Source organism: Natator depressus, chromosome 12 (genome assembly GCF_965152275.1).
Source record: "Natator depressus isolate rNatDep1 chromosome 12, rNatDep2.hap1, whole genome shotgun sequence".
NCBI classification, from domain to species: domain Eukaryota; kingdom Metazoa; phylum Chordata; order Testudines; family Cheloniidae; genus Natator; species Natator depressus.
Genome location: NC_134245.1, coordinates 21578992 through 21603991, shown reverse-complemented (window position 1 = coordinate 21603991; position 25000 = coordinate 21578992). Strand labels below are relative to the sequence as shown.

At 40.4% G+C, this 25000-nt stretch overlaps 1 protein-coding gene across 7 annotated transcripts in view; it reads right to left on the bottom strand.

Annotated features, from left to right (window-relative positions):
- ZNF536 (zinc finger protein 536) overlaps positions 1-25000 on the bottom strand; it is a 400318-nt gene that overhangs the window by 288780 nt on the left and 86538 nt on the right. The window lies entirely within an intron of this gene.

Sequence of the window (25000 nt, the reverse complement as noted above, 5' to 3'; positions counted from 1 at the left end):
TAATTACATGAGCCACCCAATCAGCGGACAGAAATATCCATATTTGACTTACCTAAGCCATCAACAATGAACAAAAGTGTACATTTGAGTATACAATTCTGAATTTGCAGTGTGTTGGTTAGTTAAAAAGGGCATGTGGTACTGCTTCTGTGCCTAAATGGATAACTTAAGTAACTGAGTAACACAGCAGAAAATCTGCATGGTATATTCAGTGGTAATATTCACAGTTTGCATTTTGCACAGTATTGTACAACTCATCCAATCAGTGAGTAGAAAAAACAAGGTGATTTAGGTAAACAGCCATGATGGAATGATTTGTAAATATTCTAAATTTGTGAACAATCTACAATCCAAGAATAAGAGTTGAACAACAAATGAATTCTCACAAATGAGGAAAAAACCAAAATGTAAATACACGATCTACTATTAACTATTAGTTCAGATCTAATAATAACAACTACCCATAAGGTAGATACAATAATCCCTACCATAGGTCAGAGCCAAGTAGTTTAAGTCTTTTTAAAGGCCTGTTGAAAAGTGGAGTTCTATATTTGTTGGTTCCATGTCCTGTTGATAAGTTAATTTTTAATCCAAGATACTGGGGTGCCTAATGTGATTTTTATACATCTCCCCTGCCTCACCTTTTTAAAGAGACTGTATGAATTGTAAGAGTATTAGAATTGTTACCTATATTGCCTTAACTCATTATCTTTACTCTTTATAATGCTTGTATTTTACTAGTTGTACCATTCCTGGATCACAGTCCAGCTAACACGTAAATATATGCATAATTTTACCCACATGAGTAGTTCCCATTGAATGAAATGGGAACCTCTAGTGCTCAGCACTTTTCACACCTAAGTGTCTAAAGTTGGCCACTCAAAAACTGAGACACCCAACGTCACTCTTCCCAAGATGGCTGTTATTCTTTCAGAATAAAGTTTTCCTGCTTAGACAAATAATTATGGTAAGGAATGGGAAGAGAGAGAGAGGAAAGTAGCAGTTAAAATGAAGCAATGTGGAAAACTCACATACCTCCTGCTTAAGCCTAAAGCAATGAACCAAAACTTTGGAAAAGCAGCCCCTGGGTGAAGAAGAAAGACCTTGAGCTATAGCACCAGAGACCAGTCAAACATCCTCATACTTAAATTCTCATATCTCGAATACAAATGGTATAGAGAAATCTGGCTGGTCAACCTGTACTTTTCTTGCTCTAACCACTAATAATGGTTGAAAGGAGCTATTTTTGAAGCAGCCCTTACAGTGTTTCGGCTCACTATTGTCAGGGTCACATCTCAAATGCAATTTGATTTATAATTATGTTTTAAAACAATAGCATGAAAATCACATTAGGAGGTCATAATCTGAACTGTGTCTACTTATATGCATAATATAGATCTGCAGTGGATTTCAGTATGGCTCATCTGGAACACACTCTGCTTCATATTCTTCCATCCCACCATTTAATATACTATGCTACAAGTTGGCCTGCAAAGAGGCAGTTGTAGCACCATATATGTGAGTGAGGTCCAAGAGAGTCCATGTTCTGCCCTGTCATTCAGTCTACTCAGTAAAGAGGGATGGTGCTCAAGCTCATGGCCTTGGCCTCCTGTCTTGGACACAAGAATAGGTGATGAGAGGGGTTTTGGCTCTGTGAGCATCTTTGGAAATGGCAGGGAAAATGTAAGGCATATAGGGCCAGATGATGCAGGGAGTTTTGTCACTGACTTCAGTGGAGCAGGAGCAAGCCCATAGGTCACAACCTGCTGACGAAACAAGCCTAGCATGGATTCTACTGGCTTAGACAAAAGGAGGTTCCCTTTTCCTCCCCAACTTTCTGTGGGCTTTGAGGGAACTAGTTCAAGTGCCTGCCATGCACAATACCCAAAGATCAAGTGCTGTCTAAGGCTGAGTGAACTCTCTAGTGTGGTGTTTTCCAGGCTCAGAAGCAAACTAATCCCTGTAGAAAGAAAAGGAGGACTTGTGGCACCTTAGAGACTAACCAATTTATTTGAGCATAAGCTTTCATGAGCTACAGCTAAGCTTATGCTCAAATAAATTGGTTAGTCTCTAAGGTGCCACAAGTACTCCTTTTCTTTTTGCGAATACAGACTAACACGGCTGCTACTCTGAAACCTAATCCCTGTAGGTTTGCTTGGAGGTTTGAGTTTGACCAACTTGCCACCTGCCCATTGAGGAAGCCCAGGCCCTTGCGCTTTCACATAAGGTGACAAAGGGGGTGTTCCCAAGGCTTATTAACATACAGCTGACATGTATTGTGGGGCTGAAAGTTACCTACCTTCCCAGCTGTGCAAATAACTCAAACCAGTGTTCACTGAACTTTGCAATCACGTGCTGTAGTTTGCAAATCCATCAAACACTGAACACAAGCTATAGTTCAGAGGGAACTGAGGTTCATTGAAAATATTTCCTTGCACTCTAACCCCAACACCTGATGAGAGAGAACCACTGACTAATTGACTCCACTCTGGTGTCTGTCTGACCACCAGTTTAGAGGCAAATTGGCACCAAAGAAGTATATACCTAAAGAGAAACGGATCTGTCTCTGAATACCAGTGCTAAAGCAAATGAACTAGTAAAAAAAAAAAAATTAGTTGTGCCTTAAAACCAAGTTTGCAATTTTATAGGCACTTACTCCATAATTTGTACTTGGGCCTTCTGTTATTTTTAAACAAATCTAATTTCTTACAGCTGTGAAATTTACATTTTAAGAGTGTCTAGTGGCCATGTGCATTAATTACTTTATTGAAATATTTTAATGAGTTTGGGGTTCAACTCTGGAAGAATCCTACTGAATCCCTGTTTCCTAGAGAGTTACACTAGAACCTGACTCAGTCACAATGAAGGGTTCATCTATGCTACAAGCTAGGGGTCTGAATCCCCTGCTCATGTGCACATACCCAGGCTAGCTCTCACTGAGCTAGCAGGGGAGCCATGAGAGCGTGGGTAGCAACACCATAGTTTAGCCATGCTGAGTACAGACCTGCCGGAACCCTCTTGGTATCTACTCAACTCAACCGTACCGCAGCTACACTGCTACGTGGACTCGTGTTTCCTCTGCGAGAGCTACCCTGAGTATGTGTACACGAGCAGAGAATCCCACCACTAGCTCGTGGCATATATGTAGCCTAACACACCCAGGGCCAAACCTGGATGAGCTCACACCGTTTTTATGTATGCCTTACAAACACACTTAAACTTTGGGAACGTTCAGATTTGGAGATTGGGCTCAAGTCATGAAATTTGGCACTACTAGATTTCCCTATATTAGAACACCCCAAAACTTTGGGAAAGTTTGTATTTCGATCTAAACTTCTTGGCTCAGGTTTTTTTTGGGGGGGGTACAAATAGATAAAACACAAGCAAGAAAGTTACAGAAAAAGTGTACTATTCAAACTATTCAGTAATGTTAGCCTCTATGCTGGCCAATACTGGTCTTAATGATCTTTGAAAATACCACATAAAAGGGTACACTCTAATGCAAACTCTCCAATCTTTAATACATTTTGATATAATCAAATTTGAGGCAAAAGTTGGAAGTCCAGCACATCTCCTAAATTCACCGGAGATGTACTGGAAGGCTTCCCTTTTGTTGTAGGAACTGAAGGATATTTGAAAAGTATAGGATTACATAAAACACATGTTCACCTTAGCACCCCTTGATTTATTTTGGTGGGTTGTGTCACAACCTGAACTCTTTTAATATATTTTTGTGCTTGAATATGCTATGTGAAATGCTGATCAGGTGCAACAGGATGTACAAGTTAAATGGCTAGTTATTTTATGACAAGAAGCAGTGGAAAGAAAGAAAAGAAAAGAAAACCATTCCAACACCTTCATGAGGATTATAAGAAGAGAAGATGGTCTTGGTAATAAGAAAATCTGACCACATTTTCAACTATCCTTTACCAGGACTCAATTTTTGTGTTTGCAATTTTGCAGGTGTAATAATCTTAATCTTTGGGACTGAACCAGATATCTCCAGAGCTCAAACATAGGCTTCTACAGCTTGAGCTAAAGAAATAAGTCCCCTAGCTGCGGCTGAGGGACTCATATCCTCTATGGATCAAGTAAAGATGTGAACATGTATCACACACTGAATAGCAGGTTACACAGACACAGATGAATGGGGACACGGTCAAACTGGATGTCTAGGTACATGACTGTGCCTACAAATCAGGAGTCGAGATGTCCAATTAACCTCAACTGCAGCCATAAATAATTGGAGTCACGGTGATTAGCATCTATAAACAGAGGTCAGTGTTGGAAACACAGCCCTGTGCGTGCACACCTTCTCACCTCACTTTGCATTGGGTGTGTCTATGAGCACAACTACAATGAACTATCCAGATTTCCTTTTGAACCACTTACAATAAGAGCACCAGTTATTATTCAATACATGCTTTTTATCAGCTTGAAGCTAAACTTTGTTATAACTGGTGGAGATAGTGGTTTGTGGTCTATGAGAATTCTGTAATAAGAAATGGTAATCTGTCTTGGGGCCAACAATACTGTTCTATTTACTATGCAATTAACAATAATTTGTCAAGATTCTATATCTGATAACTGGAAATAGGGGTGAGGGAAAACTAAAGGCATTAGAAAATTTCAAAGGAAAATTAATTGAGGGCTGTACGGTATTTGCCTGGACTTTCTCTCTCGTTCCCATTAAGAAAGCCAGCCCACGGCTTCAAAGGATGTTTCCACTAAAGGTACTTAGACTGTAAGTTCTTTGGGGCAGGGACAAAGTCTTTCCTTGCACCTTGTGCAGTGCCAACCATACTAAACAATAGTATAATTTCATTTTTAGAAGAGTATCGATAAAACACCAACAAGAAAATCTTAGTTAAACCACATGAAAGCTATAGTATCAAACCAGCAAGAGTCACAAAAAAATCAAGATTAAGACCAACTGTGTACACAACACTGTAGCATTTGTGGTAAGTTGCAGACAGAATATCACCCTGTTTTGAATTTCCTGGCTCTAATAGACTGGGTTCCCTGCCTTTGTGTCACTGAAACACTCTACTTTGTGTTTACACTTAAACCTGTGTTAAGCAACCACCATACGGAGCAACAAAAACCGGTGACCTAATATAGGTGGTCTTTAACTAAGGATAAAGATAAATTATATCAGGAGCCACATGGGGATACTTTTAAGTGGATGTTTAAGACAAGAGATTGCCTGTGGTGGTGTCCATAGTGCAGTTTCACTATGATTTAAAGGTATAAAATACAGACGTGTAAATGCAATTTACCACAGAATTCTGTCTTTTCTTCTGGTCAACCTCTGACTATACACATGTACTGTAGGTCTATTGACCCTGATCCTGCAGCACTAGGAGTAAGAACAGATCTATTGCACAGATTTACTTGACCCACAAACATGATTTATGGGATGTCAGATTTAACAAGATAGATCATATCTTTGCAAAAAAAAACAAAACAAATGAGGCTTTTTCTAAACTAGCAAATTCAGTCTTTGAAATTTGGCGCAAGGGGCTCGCTTGTGCCTATGAACTAGTGTCCCCAGATTTAGGGCAGCATGGAGCTACCCCACCCCAGCAAGAGCTCGGAGAGCTATTGTGCTACAGGGAAGTGCAAGGCCTCTGGAAGCTTCACAGCTCTCTCCTGCAGCTACAGCTCTTAAAAGGGTGCACCTGGTGCTCCCATATATGCTTGTGCAAGTGAAGGGAAGCACAGGCCACCCCTCTCTCTGCCCCTTTTGAGTGGCAATGAGTGGCACCACCCAGGCACAACCCCCAAGCAGAAACGCAAACACAATACACCTTAGGATGGTATTAAGGAATGAGATATAGAATTTATTATAGAGTTTTACAATGGGAAGTGTCGGTCGATCTTAACTACAAGCAGCTCTGCCTACAATATTGAACAGTGTACAGAAGGTCAGTCAGGTTCTCCTCTTTACCCTCTCACAGAATACAAGAAGAAAGGGATAGCCAAGGACATGGAAAAGCAACATATTTAAACCTAATAAAAGGAAACTTTTAAAATTATTTTTACATACTGCATAGTTAATCTGTGGCACATGCTGCCACAAGAGATCACTGAGCCCAAGAGCTTGGCAGCATTAATAAAATGATAGTTATATGGGTAATGTGAACAACTACAGTACTGTTACATAGGGGGAAATAAAAGGAGTATAAACTCTCATTTTCCAGAGCATAAACCAACCACCTAGTGATGGGAAATAGGAACAAACACCTGCTCAAAAGCAGGTTATTTTATAATTGACCATTACAGGGATGTTTTACCTTCCTCTGCATCATCTAGTGCTGGCCACTGTCAGAGACAGAACACCCAACAGGATGGACCACTAGACTCAGCAATTCTATGTTCCTAACTAGGGGCCCAAATTTACTCCCAAACTAAGACTTTGTACAATGTAGTAAGTTTTTCCTAAGAGCAATTCTGCCTGAAGTATTTAGCCCCTTGAACATTTGTGTTTTAGTGGAAATACTGATATGCCTCTTAGAACTTATAATAGCACAAAAAGTGATCTGACTCTCATATATTACACGAGGTGAGACTCCTGAAAACTTTTTGCATGAAGAAAGCCTGGAATTTACAAAAACCCACCAAGCATACAGCTCTAAAAACTATTTTCAAAGGTAATAAATTAGGTACTCTCTTAAATGTAATTCAATCATCCACTTTTATAGTAGCTTGATTCTATTAGTTGTCCTATGCGTTTTACAAAACAGAACTCCATTAACGTTATTCACTTATAGTTTCCATCTATAAGTGGATATTCTGCTCAACAGGCTTTAAATAGATTCTTTTCTGAAATTGCTATTAAGCATACTTTTACTCTAAGGGCAAAGTAGGCACAGGATTATGCTTGTACTCCATGCAAAGGATACATTTTCAGCAAGCAGAACCACATTCCTATGAAGTAAAAATACTTTATATAAGCCGATTGTTTCTATCCTGTCTAACCTTGTTCAATAAGGACTCTATTCTGGTCTTTTGAGTTACATACAAAGTCTCTGATTGGGCTGAATAAAGGTATCTTATGGGCCACTTGGTGACTCTGTGTCCAAGATGCACTTCCATCATGAAAGACTGCTCATAAAAAAAATGCAGGGTAATTTTTGTTTTATTTTCTCTATTTAAAAAAATGTAATAGGTGACTCCTGCCTTTATATCCCCTGTTTTCAGAGCCCATTATTAAAAAAATAGCCACAAATTTTCCAGCACATTTTTTGCCCACCCTTTAATTAAAGGTTACCTACACTTGGCAACTCATTTTTTCGGTTGTGAGGTTTCACTGTAGGTAATGCGCACCCTTCATCCTCATAATTGAAACAACCTCATATTCTGAATGTGGTACATACGTAGATACATACAATGCAGGGCCAAAATGAAAACACACGATCAAGAGTCAGTCCCAAGGGACCTTAACCACTTTACAACATCAGGCTATCACAATACAGTAGTTTTTCCAGCTGTAACTAAATGCACACTGATCGTATAGATCTGGTACTGATAGCGCAATCCATACACAAATATACATGCATATATATATATATATATATATATATATATATATATATATATATGTAGGGCTAGATCCTCAGCCATGCAGTTACTGCATTTGAAGTTCAAGTCTGGTTTCTTAGGGTGGGTAGCATGACGGAAATCATACAGTACATCTCCTTTGCCCCTGATTGGCTAAACCAGTACCAGGTAATTAAGATGGTCAGCCCCACTCAAAAAAATTATAACCATTTTTTCAGAGGAAAGGGCTGCATTTCATCTGACCACTCTGATTCAGCTTAGAGTGGAGGTGGGATTTCTGCTAGTCTAAGCCCCTGTTTCTCTCTAGCTCTGGCATACAGTGGCCTAGTAAATACATTGCCTTCTGCAATTGCTCTGGGATCTGTCTTACTTTCACTTTATATCTGACCTGACTAACATATCTCCCAGTTTTACTAGGATAAATTTAGTAATATATCTAAATGCGTGTTTCCTGTCCCATCACACTGAGCCCAATAGTAAATTATTCCTCAAAAGAAGCCTATGAAATACACACTCTTGTCAAGCTCCTGAGCTGTGCCCAAGGAACATTCAGCAGCACAGTTCAAGGGTGGGGAAGGTACCAAGGTGACTTTAAGGAACCTTGTGATGTGCTTCCCTGATCTTGGGGCAAATCTGTTGCTGGGCTGGCCCCCAACATAAAATCAGAACATCTTAAGGGCTGCTATAATGTACACTGGCTGACAATGGCTCCAAGGGGACTTTCTGGTTGTGGGGGATCAGGATGGATCCCTGTCTATGCCCCCTTTTCTCCAGCCACCTCCCACCAGAACATCTGTGGTGTTGGAGCAGCTACATCAACAATATACCACCCAAAGAATCCTCAGCTCTGAACTAAATCCTCCATGGGGAAGATCCACTTGATTTAAGGGCAGAACTTTACATCACTGAAGCAGCAAAAACCTGCCCAATTGTATCACAAGATTAAGGGCCACCTCTGTAATTCCTTCAGCAAATGGCACATTATCTTAGTACAGTATTCTACCGGATTTTATTACTTTACCTGACCGAGTTGTTCCCTAGGTTTACAAAAGAGATCTGACAGCCAGATCCTCAGCTGTCAGTCACCAGAGCTCAATACAATGGAACTACCCAGATATACACCAGCTGAAGATCTGGAACCAAGTGTACTATTCCTGGGCTCAGATGGCAGAGGGAGGAAAGGAGAGAGAATTTCAGTCCCAGGTCTCTAATTCAGCTCAGGCTGTTTCTTCTTAGCATGTATTTTTGTTTCTGTGTAGCTGAACAACAGTTGTATTCAGCTGCTCATTTATCAGTAGAAATCAGCTTCACATGGGTGGGTTGGAGTGCCCCTGTTTTTACTTTCATTCCCATTATTTTAATTGTATATATTACTTACATATTTTGTCGGTGAAACTCACTGTGTTACCTGAAACACCTGTGGTACCCTGCTGTGGAGAAGGCCAGCGCTGCTGCTGCTACTTGTCTTCATTTGTTTGTTAAGCACTGATTTGCCAACGGAGTCCTGTGACCCTGCCCAGGTTAGATTCAGTAGTGCCTGGGCTGCATGTTAGAAACAATAGGATTCCTTGAACTCACAGGCAACACCCCGTGGTTCACAAGGAACCACAACGGCAGGAGCTTGGGTTTGTGGGAAAATGTGAAACCAGGATTTTGTATGTGTATTAGTGCGAACTGGTTATGGATGTATGGCTTGGAATTTGGGCATAAACCAGAAGGACAAGAAAATTCACTGATGTGGTATACACCAGAATGGAAAGAGTTCACACAGGTCCAACTTTTATGAAGTGGGAGGGCAGGCTCAGAACAGTACATAAGTTGAAGCTATGGAGGAGGTGAGAGAAATTGTAATTTATATTTTAACTTTTCTGACATTTCTTTATTCTTTGCAAAATGAGAAGTTATTTATATTGCCACCTTTTATCATTTTTATTCATATTCTTTATTACCCTGTCCCCAATGTGTTCATGATGAGCAGTCAAGGACCTGCTGCTTTTTGGAAAGACAGATTATTATTTAATGCAGGTAGAGTGCATGAAAATTCCAAGTTTCTTGTGGTGATGTGCCAAGATAATAAAGGGCAACTTTAAAAATCACACATCTGTCTGAACATTTTTTACATAGTACTTTTACAAAATAACACCTAAGATTCTGATATCCAAAACATTAGAGGAAAAAAGCATTTCTCTGGTTTTTTTGTACAAGCAGTTTGTGTGCAAGACAGCACTTTATGTATACTCAGTTTCACCTATTTCCTCTGTACAGTGAATGAATCCATTTGTCCTGCTCTTTTATGTGGGTTGTTCTTGCAGAAACAGGGGAGCGAAATACACTGGTTTTTGTTGTTGTTGTTGTTAAGAATAGGAGAATGTGATTATAAAACCAAGAGAACTCAAGAGCCGGTATAGGAACCAAAACTCATTACAGACCTTTTCAGACTAGATTTCAAGTTCATGGTGTCCCTTTTACGGTTCTAACGTTTCAAAACCTACCCTGTGCTACTGAGAAAGATAGTACTATGAAAACTTTCTAGGAAGCTTTCTCCATTTAGAAGGATTTACCCATACACATAAAAACCTGAATTAAGCTGTAAATCCTGTAGATAAAAACAAAACAGCTTTATGTACATTTTCCAGGACTCCCAAAGACTCTGGGCCTGATTCAGAAAATAATTACAGTATGGAAATGTCATGTGATTTTTGTCACTGATCTTTTCCATGCAAGTCAGTGTGCATGTGTATCCAATTCAAGATTCAAAATTGAAGACTTATGTGGAGATAATTATAAGTGAAATTAAAACACAGGCACTGGAAACACCCCGTCTTCCTTGAAAAATAACTGATCATCTAGTCATAGCAGGAATTTGCAAAGGATATTATACAATAAATTATTCGTGGCAAGCATGTTGCAGTCTCTCTCACTAGCAAGACTGTGGTGGTGAAGGGGACCCATTAAACAGACTCCAGATAGCTCTTTCACCGCAACATCCCTTCAGCCTGAAGTGTTACTTGACTTACATTTATACAGCATTAACACCCACAATATGCTAGGAACTGTAGGATGGCATAGTTTCCACCTGCAAAGAACCTACCATTTAAGGCCCACATCCTGAACCCTCAGCACAGCTGAAGAGGAAGGTCCAGATTTGATCATAGGCCACCACCATCTTGCACGCTCCCCCGCCAAGTCTGAGTTTGTTCAACTTCTGACCCAACCCTTCAGGTACAGTAGGCCAAACCTCAGAACTGTTCAAGCTGCTGCAGATGTCTGCCAGCAGCCTCAAGGGGCCAGTCAATCAGCCAAGGATAGCCACTTCCCCCCACCTTGCCCCCTGAGCTAGGAAGGCAGAGGTACAAAACTGCTATAGCAGCCCTACGATACCCAAGGATTCCCTTGGAGATAGGAATTCTCCAGGTACCAGTTAGGTCTGCTTTAGACCACCAGAGAGGTGCAAAGCAGCCAAAGCAAACCCCAGGATTTGATCCCAAACTTATAATAAGAATGGGCTGATTTTTTTTTAAGGGCAGAAATGAATGGAGATGCTAAGTTCATATAAAACAAAATATAAACTAAACTAGTCAAAATCTTGGCGAATGCACTGGAAAAACATATCTTTATAACTGAAACACTAAGAAGTGCTAAAGTCCACATGATATATTTGAATGCCTGCTCTCTTTATAAAAAGCACTCCACTCCACATTGATCTATGTGGCTGAAGAGTTGCTAACTTAAGCCCCGATCCTGCAAAGGGATTCATGCAAGCTGAACCCTCCATCTTATCCTTCTACAGTGTTGCGGCATAAAAGCAACCTTGACATAACTCACTGCTTTATGTCAAATTTTTTCTCAGAGATTCCTGAATGAGCACGAGTCTAGTACATTACACTAGAATGGCAGAGAAATTCCCTTTTGCTCTGTCTTGGTGTACATCTCTGTCTCTTCTTATTCAGTTTTACATTCATCTGAATAGTACACCCATCCCTTTTTGCAGTACAGGCATAGCTACGAACCCAAACAGTGGTGGGTGGTCATTGCTCCATAATTGAAACAATCATCGATTACTATTGAATTTTAAAGCCATGCCTGCCTCAGACTGAAGGTAAGAATCTGATCCTAAATCCATTAAATCACAGTCTTTTTAAGTTTAATCTTCAGAGAGGATTTTGGTTGTAAACAAAGAACACTACACATGGAAAAAATATCATGAACTTATGATTTTATGTCCAACCCTGAGGTCAAATTGTGTGTGAGATTTGGCAAGAAAAAGATTAGGTTTATGCAAACACACACACACTTGCATGTGGACAAAGTTGCACTGCACACATGTTCACACCCAGAATACACATGTGGTTCCCACTTTAGTACAGGCAGAACACATCAGATTGGTTGGCTCTGGCTTTTAGAAATATTTTCTTCAAGGCTTCATTAAAAAAAAAATATTGCTTTGGGTGGCTCTTGAAGACACGTCATTATCTTTAAGGAGATGTGGTAGATCGGGTGGAAGCAGCAGTGCTGGAACAATTTTTATAGTGTGGGTTGCTGGAAGCCATTGAACAAAATTTTAAACCCTGTATATGATGGGAACCACTTCAAGCCAGGAGGTGGTGCTGCATCCCCAGCACCTTTAACTCCAGCACCCTTTGATGGAAGGTGCACCCTTCAATGAAAAGCACCAATTTAATCCAGCAGCCAATGGGCAGCAATGAGATTTAGACAGCCTAAACATTATACAGCCTCTGGAGTGCCTCAGTCTCTTCCACATACCAGCTACTGCATGGAAGAGGGGGAAAAGATTTCCTACTGCTAATAATGATAATTAAGAGGAGACCCCCCTCTTCTGCTGTGAGACTCCCTCCTTCTCCCAATCACTGAAAGGACTATTCGGTCCACTGGGCCTCCTCTTCTCTTCCTGATAGAAAATGAATCTTTTAAGTGTTTGTCATAAATATAAAGCGAAGGGTAAACCCCTTTAAAATCCCTCCTGGCCAGAGGAAATCTCCTCTCACCTGTAAAGGGTTAAGAAGCTAAAGGTAACCTCGCTGGCACCTGACCAAAATGACAAATGAGGAGACAAGATACTTTCAAAAGCTGGGAGGAGGGAGAGAAACAAAGGGTCTGTGTGTCTGTCTATATTCTGTCTTTGCCGGGGATAGACCAGGAATGGAGTCTTAGAACTTTTAGTAAGTAATCTAGCTAGGTACGTGTTAGATTATGATTTCTTTAAATGGCTGAGAAAAGAATTGTGCTGAATAGAATAACTATTTCTGTCCGTGTATCTTTTTTGTAACTTAAGGTTTTGCCTAGAGGGGTTCTCTATGTTTTGAATCTAATTACCCTGTAAGGCATCTACCATCCTGATTTTACAGGGGGGATTTCTTATTTCTAATTACTTCTATTTTTATTAAAAGTCTTCTTGTAAGAAAACTGAATGCTTTTTCATTGTTCTCAGATCCAAGGGTTTGGGTCTGTGGTCACCTATGCAAATTGGTGAGGCTTTTTATCCAACATTTCCCAGGAAAGGGGGGGTGCAAGTGTTGGGAGGATTGTTCATTGTTCTTAGGATCCAAGGGTCTGGGTCTGTAGTCACCTAAGCAAATTGGTGAGGCTTTTTACCAAACCTTGTCCAGAAAGTGGGGTGCAAGGTTTTGGGAAGTATTTTGGGGGGAAAGACGTGTCCAAACAGCTCTTCCCCAGTAACCAGTATTTGTTTGGTGGTGGTAGCGGCCAATCCAAGGACAAAGGGTAGAATATTTTGTACCTTGGGGAAGTTTTGACCTAAGCTGGTAAAGATAAGCTTAGGAGGTTTTTCATGCAGGTCCCCACATCTGTACCCTAGAGTTCAGAGTGGGGGAGGAACCTTGACAGTGTTCTTAAACTTGATCCAATTCCCTGTGACAAGAAATCAATGGGAGTTGGGGAAAGGGAGGAATCTTCGATCAGGCCCTAATACCCTACTGACTATGGACATGAATACAAGGTGGATGGTCATGGGAGTTTCCCAGGCTCCATCTTCAGGAAGGAAGGAAGGATTTGGCAGCCACGTGAGCTCAGAATTAGCTTTGCCTCCCTATTTCTCACTCTAAGAGGGTCTGCTGCCTGGAAATAGGGAGTAGCCTCTGAAGTCGCAAAAGCTTGGGTGACTCAATGAGCTTCTGTATTCCCCAGGGCCACAGAGACAAGTTTATCCTGGACTTGGTCCTAATCTTGGATGAGAAAATGAAAGGAAAAATGTAAATCATCACAAAGACATAATGCATTCATAGCACTTTATCAAAACAACACATGGCAACAATAATAGGCTATACATTGCTGGCCTGGATTGTCACCAACATTTTCCATTTGGAGTAATAGAGTAAAAAAGGGATATATTCTCATCTTTATGTGCAGTGAGATTTACAGCTTGTCTACATGGCATCACAGTCCTGACTACAGGGAAGTACACTATAAAGACAGAAAATATCTATATAAATCCATGGTAGGCCCACATCTTGAATACTGCGTGCAGTTCTGGTTGCCCCATCTCAAAAAAAAGCTATATTAGAATTGGGAAAGTTACAGAAAAGGGCAACAAAAATATTTAGGAGTATGGAACAGCTTCCATGTGAGGAGAGATTAAAAACACTGGGACTTTTCAGCTTGGAAAAGAGACGACTAAGGACAGCTAGGATAGAGGTCTATAAAAATCATGAATGGTGTGCAGTAAAAGTGTTATTTACTCCCTCCCATAACACGAGACCCAGGGGTCACCCAATGAAATTAATAGGCATCAGATTTAAAACAAAAGGAAGTACTACTTCACACAATGCACAGTCCCTGTTGAACTCATTATGAAGGCCACCTATAACTGGGTTCAAAAAGAATTAGATAAGTTCATGGAGGATAGGTCCATCAATGGTTATTAGCCAAGATGGTCAGGGATTCAACCCCATGCTCTAACTTGCAGAAGCTGGGAGTGGACGACAGGGGCTGGATCACTCGATAATTGCCCTGTTCTGTTCATTCCCTCTGAAGCACATGGCATTGGCCACTTCTGGAAGACATCTAGGCTAGATGGAGCACTGGCCTGACCCTGCAGAGCCATTCTTACGGAAAGGGCTCTCAAATGTTGTGCTTTAGCTGCCCTGTGTAGACCCTCATGGCATGAAACTAAAAGGTTTGTGTTAACATAGTCCTTTTTGAATGCAATCAATGCAAACTAGGTACCTTTTAAAAAAGAAAAGGAGTACGAGCTGTAGCTCACGAAAGCTTATGCGCAAATAAATTTGTTAGTCTCTAAGGTGCCACAAGTACTCCTGTTCTTTTTGCAGATACAGACTAACACGGCTGCTACTCTGAAACTAGGTACCTTTTAGTTCACGCCAGGAGGATCTACTTGGGCAGTTAGAGTGCAACACTTAAGAGTGCTCTACAGCTCACACACTCCTGTGAAGGCATGTGGACAAGCCCTTAGTATTAATAGGAGTTATGAACATAAATCTCTAGATACTTAGGTGTGAGTAAGCCTCAAATTCTGGAATCAGTATAGGATAAAAGTTCTCTAAAGCCTGGGCTAAGGCTGTCAACTACTCTGCTAACAAACGGACAGAAAAGGAAGTTCAGATTTTACCTGTGATGCCCCTTTTCTATTAACATTAATGAGATTAAGAATCATGGTTCATACTTAGATTTAAGCCCGTTGGGGCAGAGACCATCTTTTTTATTCTGTATATGTCCAGCACCTAGCACAATGGGGTCATGGCCCATCTCTGGGGTGCAATGACGTCCTGGTTCATTAGAGGAGCTCCTAGGTGCTACAGTAATAGGTAACAACAACAACAGTAATAATAAGGTCCTAAAGGGATGATATTCCCTGCCAAAAAGTCCCTCACTTTTGCCATTACTGGTTGGGTATATCAATTCATTAAACAATAATTAAACAGCAATGCTGAATACTTTCAGAAAACGTTACAAGAAATAATATGTTCATCAGCCTTAGATTTGCAAACTATTATTATTCTTTGGATTTTTGTTGTCATTGCTGTTATTATCTATCGATACATTAGCTTTTCAATGAAGACCCAGGATCAAAACAGGCAACTGGTCACGATTTGCATGCATTAGCAGATCTGGCTTTGGAAGCTGAATTACCTCCTTCCATTATAGGACCCAATATGGCCCTCAAATTCCACTGACTTCATAGGAGGTCCTTAGAGCCTTGTAAAAGCAAGTCCTATGACTGAAACTTATGCTGTAAGTAACTTTTTTCTGAGCAGAAATTAAAACAAGAAAGAAATTGAGGAATGTGAACATTGCAAAAAATTCAGTGCAAAGTTCTTTAGCGCAGGTGTTCTTATAATTGTGCTACATTTGGAAAACTCACAGCATTCAGTGAACCTTCAATTCACACACCCAGCTGCATGGGGTGGTGGTCTATTGTTAGTATACAGGTTTGCAATAAAAAACATGAAATAATATTGGCTGGCACAAGGGCTGCCAATGTTTTTTCTTACTTTGTCTCTCCGCATTTATTTATTAGTTCTGCTTGCTTTGTTTCTGCTTTTACATTCAGCATATTCCAGGGTCATAGTGGGATTTTAAAGAGGTAAGAGCACACACAAGCCTTTTGAATGCTCAGAAAAAACCTCAAACAGGTTCACGCATAAGAGAACAAAGATGTAAGGATGGCTTTGAATCTGAAGGTCTCTTGCACTGCAAGTGCATTGCCAGCATGTCACAGGTGTATGCCATATGAGCAAGTGAAAAAAAAATATATAATGTGATTGTGAAGAGGTGTGAGGATGATGGGTCTGTGTCCAGAATGCATTAATCCCAGGGTGAATGTGTACATCTGTTAGATATTTAGATGGTTCCTACTAGTAGTCTGTACAGATATCTAAGCAGGTGAACATCAACAGCTTTGAGACTGTATGTGAGGTGGCATGAGAAGGATCGCAGGCACTGTAGGCATCATGAGGGAAGGAGTGTATCTACTGATTATAACACAGGCCTGGGTAGTCAGGGATTCTGAGTCCTATTCCTGGCATGGCTGCTGATTTGCTGTGTGATCGTGGGCAAATCTTTCTGTTCCTCGGTTTCCCTGTCCGTAAATTAGGAATACTAAACGTTAGGGCTGACCAGAGGATGATCATTCTGTTTCACAGCTGCTTTTGAGGATTCAAAATTTAGTTTTGTTCCACATTGTAATGAAAACAAAACCTTCTGGAGGTTTTTTAAGACACAGAATTGCATTGAAATGTATGGTTTTGAATAAAAAAATCTGAGCTTTTGGGGCTATGTATGTCTGGCTGTCTCCTGGTAGGTAGGTGAATGACTTTAGATACGGAATACTTAGTTTAAGTCCCTAATCTTCCTGATTCAGGGCAGGGTTTTTCATCCCAGCTCACTCTGGTTCAGGCAGAGCATAGGCTTGAGCCCAAAGGGGTTGCCCCCATCCCAGCCATTCCTTAGCCACTAGGCTACAGAGTGTGAGATTTTCTGTCTTCCCTTTCCCCCACAAAAAAATTAATGGAAATGGATACACCTCCACAAAACAGCATATTGCAACAAAATGAAATTTCATCAAAAATGTTCCAACCAGCTTTACTAAATATCCTTCACAGAAGAATCAAGAGTGTTCATTAATGTATGTAAAGCATGTTGAGAGAGGCACGGATGAAAAGTGTGAATTATTATTATTAGCACAGACAAGTAGATTGCAAAAGCTAAATTTACAATCCACATACCTAGTCCGCTCAGATTCTGCCACCCAATAGCATGACTTTTGGGAAATGAGAGGAAAACATTTTTCATAGCAAGCATGAAAAGTCTTCTCTAATGCACCCACATTAGGGAAATGTTTCTTCCTTCAAATGAAAATTTTCTATAAAGAAAGAAAAAACAAAAACAAAAAAAATCGACAAATCACAAACACTGTAAATAGGCCAGCAGCAGCAGTGGAATCTGCATAGCTTGGGTTGAAGTAGTCAGAAGAATACAGGCCACTAAAGGCTTTAGAGTCCTATCAGATCCTATAGTCAGAGGGCTAAGTTCTGCCCTTGAATGCCCCGGTGGCACTAACTGAAGTCATCGGGAGCTGTAACTTCACATTTGGCCCTGAAATGGTACATATGCAATGCAGTATGTCTGTGTGTACATATGAACATATCCACAGCTGGATTTGGAGTGGAGGATCTGCCTCATAGTGGCTGTGATTTTCAAATTTGTTTAGTATTGGCCAAACTCTGCTTCTAATGAAGTCAGTAGTAAAACTCCTATTGATTTCAATGGAGGCAGAACCAGGCCAATGTTGAGCAAATTTGAAAATCCAACCGCACAGGCAAAATCGTGTGTGTGTGTGTGTGTGTGTGTGTGATATGCATACAGTACGTTTGTGCTTGTATTATATTGTATCTTCCTTTAGTTTAACAAGCTAATGTACATGCTCTAACAATTCATTACAAATGGGGTACATGCAATATACTCTTTGGAGGCTAAAGAAGCTGGTACCAGTCTAATCTTTTGGGTACACACCTGCCTTGTTTCTGATACCAACCTTTTTTGGATCATACCACTTGGGCATTCCAAGTACCTGATTCACCACTGCATGATTGCAGTGTTATGCTGGTGTAACTCCCCTGAAACACTGGAGTCCCACAATAGTGAATGAAATCAGTGCTGTGTATTAAAAATATTAATTGAGCAAGTTTTTAGTTGGGACAAGCACATTGCATAAAAACTGTAAAATATGCCCAAAATATTCCTTAGAACAGAGTCCAAAGAGTTTGATTAAAATTGACTGAAATTAGGCTCTTATACTTCTGTTTAAAAAAAGAGAATTCATTTATTCAGCTTAATTCAAAGATTAAATATGATTAAAATTTCTATAAGACGTCTAGCTTTTCTGAAATATACTGCAGTGGCCATCAAAATATTGATAGTCATTGGTAAATTACTTCTGGTGTTTAATCAATGTTATTTTTTTATCATCCAATTTTTTCTTCAAGTCAGCTTCTAACACTAAACTACATTTCATCAAGGTTGGTAAAATGTTTAGAAAGGAACAGATGTCAGAATATGGGGATTGCCAATAACACTGATGGAAGCCAGTAATTTCTTTCCTGTCCAAAGGCAAAAGAATGAAGAATAATCTAGACTGTATACAATAATACAAGATTTACTGCAGCATTAATGGCTATAAAAAGTAAAAAGTATACAAAAGCTATCTCCATGTTTTCAAGCCATCACTAAGGACAGTGTTTTTCAATTTGAGACCATTTTTACTGCAAAATGAAAGGTCTATGTATTTTTAAACCTTTAAATATCCATAAAACACAGCTGAAGACCCAGAGCAGTATTAGTTGTTTCCAAAGATACTTGTATATTAATCTATTGTGTAGGTTAATAATTTTGCTAAATCTCAAAAAATATAGATGCAATCTTTCCTTTAAGAAAGCTGCTTGGCTTGTTATTTACAGATTGTAACATTTACATAAGAGTTTGGTTTAACAAGAGATATAAATATAGATAAAACCCTTAGGACTTCATTCTTTAAACTGCCCTCTAAAAATCTGCCCTGCAATTTGCAAACTGAATTTTGTGCAGACTATTCTTGGAAGCCTTTTGTGAATTAGAGAGAACTGACTCGAAGCAGGGCTGGTTAATCACAATTTTGCAAATTGTACGTAGCAATCATCCACACATTGTCAAATTCAGATCTATAAAATGCTGATGTTTTAAAGCTGAAAAATAAATTAGCTAAGTGGAACTACTTTGCTAAGAAAAAAATTAAATCAGTACAAGACCCCTTACAACAAAAATCATTACAACAAAAAAATAATAAAAAAAAATATTATTCATAAGGCTGTTTCCCTTAAAGTGCATCTTCACTGCATGTCCCCACTACAAGCCCACCTCTGATAAATTCTACTATTCTCCAGTTCCAGACTGCACAGGAGCCTAAGATAAATACTCACCTGCCTATAGCATGCAAATTCCTTAGCTCTCAAGAATAAACTTGTGGCAGGGTGTACTGTTTTAGAAGCACCCGTATATTTGTCTATGAACTGGAAAAAGCCTTTAAGTGAGGGAAGAACTGCTAAATTTTATTCATTGATGTGTCTATAGCTGATTTTCCTCGGTCCAACTAAGAAAGTTGGTTTGATCATATGTTAAAAGTGGAGGTCACTTGAGTAACAACTGTAGCAATATAGAATATACACAATAGTCTCAGGTGCATGATAAATTAAAACACTTAAAACATTAATAAGTGGCAACTAAATATATGGGCAGTTGGAGATAAATGACATTGTTCTGGAAACCAGGATTATTTCAAATATGTTTTTCCCTCTCCCCTCCCTGCACTTTCAGCATATGGCTAACAACTCCACCTGTATTTTAAGACAAAGCTAAATCAAAATACTCCTCTTTACAGAGGTTTTGTGACTCGTAAAATTTAGTGTAATTAAGGTCTCATTCAATTTATTTTCCCTTATCTTTTGCAAACTGTCTGTTTCAAGCTTTGCAGGAATATGCTGAAATTCATGTAAAATATTTTCAGTTATCAGTGTAATTACATATGACAAGAACTTCCAACTGGAATACAAAAGTAACAATGTGTGTGTTGCTTCCTGTCCTGCCATTCTGAGGCCGCTCGGTATAGATAGAAGTTACAAACAGTGGAAACCCTGTTTTCATTAAGTTGATCTTCACAAAGGTCAGGTTCCTTACCTCAAACATTCCAACAGTTGCTTAGACTGCAGTTCAGGAATTCTGTGTAACACTGCTTTGCAAAAGCAAATATTTATATTAGTAAATACCATTAAATTATTATACTTGCACTGGTATTTTCTGCATGGTATAGTTGCAAAATGAGAAATGGAAATTTAAACTAAAGAGGAAGGAGGAGAAAAACATGTTAAGCTTGTATAGAGTAACAAACTTCACTGTCTTTATTGTTGCACTGAAGGCTATTAACTCAATGCATTGTTATGATGTTTTTCATTTTTTATAGCTATCCTAACACAAATTTACGATCACGTGCTCCCCTCCAATACTTGGTACACAGAACAATCTGAGGCAGAGAAGCCCTAAAATGAGTGGAAGGAAGGCAGGTTCTCGGCTCAGACTCAACACTGTAGGGATTGCACAGTTTGAGATGTTGGTGAGATGTTCAAAGAGGCAGAGCAGAGAGACAGCCATTCTCCATGGTATGTTCTACTCCGGGAGGTTCAGAATTCTAAGCACAAATACTCATGGAAGTTATTGCAGGCTGGACCAGCCATAACTCCTCTCTGCGTTATCTACTCCCTCACAGACAGCACCGGTGAAGAGGTCATAACCAGCACCAGCAGGATTCTTAAGGAAGGGGATGGCCAGACAATCAAAGGATGGAAAGCCCAGAGATGGCCCAGGCTGTGCAAAGTTTCCAACAGATCCCCTAAAGGAGACAATTTGCCCATGAGTCCACATGTGCTAACTTACAGAGATTCAAGCACATGTTTTATCCTACAGTGGGTTTTAACGCAAGAGGACAGTATATTACCCATTCATTGTACGCAAAATGACCCTATTGTCTTAGCCTGTTCATTTAAGAGACACTGGATGCTCATCACTTTTTAAAGGCAAGACATTTGTTTAGTAATATAAACATAGATTTAGGAGCCTAACCAGTTGATCCATAAGACATATGAGGTGGGATTTTCAGAAGTGCTCAGCACTGACCTCTGTTCCCATTGACTTCAATTGGAGCACTTAGGCCTGCACTGAGCGTGGAGGACATGGAACTGCTCTAATCATTTATGAATACTGTGTGTTGACCGGGTTATTGGTATGTTCACTTTATGAAAATGTTGGTTTCGTTTATTAAAGGGGCAAAGAAAACAAGCAGGAAGGAAACAGAATAGTTCAAGATAAGCCACTCAGTAAATACACAAGGGCTGCTAAGAGACAATGCCTGAATCATTAGCAGTGAAGATTCTACCTCCTAGCTCCAGCCATCTTACAGAACTGCATTTGACAACCAGGGCCACAGCCAAGGAACCAGAAAATCAAAAGGACTATAGCAGTTGTTGAGGAGCTGTCTGCAGAAACCAGGCTGACACAGGCATCTGTGTGTGTGTGGGGGTGGGGGGTGTATTAAGCTTGGCCACCATCACAGAATAGTATGGGCTTTAGGTAAGACAGTCCACACGCCTGTCTTTTGTGTTAAAATCCTTTTTCTCTAGACAACCTTATTCCTACTCTTAAAATTAAACAATAGATAGGTTTCAGAAGTCTATCTGGTCACTATATTTACTGCCGGTCAGATTCCCAAAGGGAAGAACAACAGGTGTCAAACTCTATCAGTCCTGCTTGGTAAGCACAGTTGATCCACAGGGTATTGTAGGCCCAGGGCCAGGCCTCAGAATGGGAGAATCACATGAATCCACATCAGAAAAGGCACAAGGCTTGAGACTTGGGAGGGTGCATTCAGAGAGAGCATAGCAGTGCAGACAGCCCAGTAACCATGGCACTGAGCACTTTTGAAAATCCACAATATCTGAACTTTCTGGACACCTGAGAGATCTGATTCAAGATCACTGAGATTGGTAAAGTCTGCTGATGTTACTAAACTGTTTTATTTAGTAATGGTCTGCTTCTGCTACCCTTATTCACCCTGCATACTACTTTACTCCATGAGAGATTCCACTGAAGTCAATGGACTTGATATTCTCCTGCAATGAGTGAAAGGTGCAAGGAGGAGCATCAGGAAGCCTTGATTCTCATGGCTGACCCTGACACATTTCAGAGCTGCTTCTAAGCAGCAATAACTTGCACTTGAGGAGTGAGAGAGATGAACAGTACTTTCAATATCTGTCCTTAAGTGATTTTTTGTCAAACTTTGATTCTACTAACATTCTACAGTGATGGACATTAGGTATGACATTTTTTGACATAATTTCAATAGTGACATCAGAAATCTTTGATACAGGGAACATAGGGACTATTTGACATAGGCAACCGGATAGCTAAGGGCACTGGAGATGGGACACAATTCACCTCTAAGTCACCACTGAATATCCAGCCCAATGGTCTAAAATTATTATCAACTGAAGGCTCTTCAGAGGCCTAGGCAAGAAGAGAAGCCTGACAGATGTGCAAATCACAAAAGTCAACACAACAAATGGCATTAATTAACAAAAAGGGCCAAGAAACTAAGGATTTAATGGTCAGAGATACCAATCTACTCCCTTACTCCTAAATGTGACCCTCTCCAATACATGACTGAACCCCACCGGGGAGGAAGGAGGGCTCAGCAAATGGGAAAGATTGCACTACTGCCCCTATGCTCTGGATAAGATGGTAGAATCAACAGCTGTCAACTTCACATAGTTCATGAACAATAAAATTCACTGAAGGTGCAATACAAATGTGAAATGTTACTTTCAATTATGTATTTATCAAAAAATTTACAACAGCTTCACAATTGGCTAAATCTGCAGGTGTTAATAGTACTTATACACATGGAACAAAGAGGAAATAAATACTGACATGAAGGCCTTGAGTCAGCAAACACATGTGCTTAACTTTAAGCTTGTGCTTAAGTCCAGACAACGTCAATGCATATGCTTAAGTGCTTTGCCTTGCTATGCAATTGTACTTGCCATATTTTCTGAATGGACAAGGCTTATGTAGAAAAAGTTTAGGGTTAAATACCTAAAATGCCTTTGTAGAGGCTTTAGTACAAATACCAAATCAACGCTAACCTCTGTGTGCCACAAGCTTTGCCAGTTTCCTCTTATGTTCTACTCATTTTGAAATGGAGAGCCACATTAGCAGATCTGGCGTAGGGAGGAGTTACTAGATGGATGCCAGTGAAACACTTGGAAAATGCTCAGCCAATAACTAGATCCAACTATAGGGCTACCCTTAAGTTTCTTTCAATGTATTTTATTTATAGTGCCTTGTTCTAGCTGCCAAACACAGAACAGGCTCCTTAGTTGTTCAGCAAATTGTGGTTTCCCAGAAAATACTTACTGGGAATTAAAATATCTCCAAGCACATTCATTGTCGCTTAAAAAAATTATCCAGCATAATCACATAACATAAAAAAAGCAAAGCCCATTGTGTTAATCATGTGCTGGACCCTCTGTCAAGTCACAAACAAGTTCTGCTGTTAAAAAACGCAGTAGGGGCTGCAATATGTGGTGGCATGTATTTCAGTGGAACAAAAGGCATTAATGGAATAAAGTGCTGCACTGTACCACTCGGCCTGTTTGTGATATGCCCAGTCCACAAACCAGGTAAGTGACCTGCCTTTCGCTTCCCAGAAATACAAGGCCACAAGATGCTCCTACTTTTCCCACAACATATGTCAGTAAATGGATAATAAGGTAAAATTTGGGGGTAAAGAGTGAAGGCACATGTAGAAATTATGTGAGGAGTGTGTTTATGATTCAATACTAGGAACTCATCCACTATACTTCAGTTCGTATATCCTTAGACCAGTGGTTCTCAAACTTGTTCTGCCGCTTGTGCGGGGAAAGACCCTGGCGGGCCAGGCTGGTTTGTTTACCTGCCACGTCCGCAGGTTCGGCCGATCGCTTTTCCCACTGGCCGCAGTTCGCTGCTCCAGGCCAATGGAGCTGCTAGAAGCGGCAGCCAGGACGTCCCTCGGCCCGCGCTGCTTCCCGCAGCTCCCATTGGCCTGGGGCCGCGATGGGCCGAACCTGCGGATGCGGCAGGTAAACAAACCATCCCGGCCCAGCAGGGGCTTTCCCTGCACAAGCAGAGGAACAAGTTTGGGAACCACTGCCTTAGACAAATAAGATACAAGCACCAAGAGAATGGCTGTACGAGAGAAGGCTTTCCTCCTGACCACTCTCTGTTGAGTACATAGCTGCGAGGCCTCTAGCACCCAAGCTGGTCTCCAGTCTCTAACTTCCACTGCCAGTGGGGTCACATCTGTAAGGAGACAGCATTTGAAGAAGTTGTACATGTGGTCCCTTTTACTCCTCAACCATTCACCTACTCCCTTGGAGACCTGATGGCACAAACACGTTGGTCATGAGAAAAAGGAGATCTCTGTTGATTACAGCATGCTGTAATATAGCCACATTGTTCGGTGCTGAAGTTATCAGCTTCACAATCAACTGAGACCATGCACTTTCCTGAGATCGGTGGGGCTGATTTTAGGTTAGAATTTAGCTCTTACTCTGAAGTCACAGTTCTCAATAGGGCAGAGATGACTAGAGAAGAGCCCAAACCTGACCCCTGAATCCAGACCCCAGATGCAAATACCCCTCAACTCTGGTGGGTGGGAGTTCAAAACCCAGACCCAAATCTGCCTGCATCCTCATTTTGCTGCTTGGGCCCACCTCTCAGATTTCCTTTCACAACAGTACAATTTCTCAGGTCCGTGCAAATGGTATGCCTGCACAATAAGTCCGCATACTGAAGAGGCAGGTGCCATCGACACAAT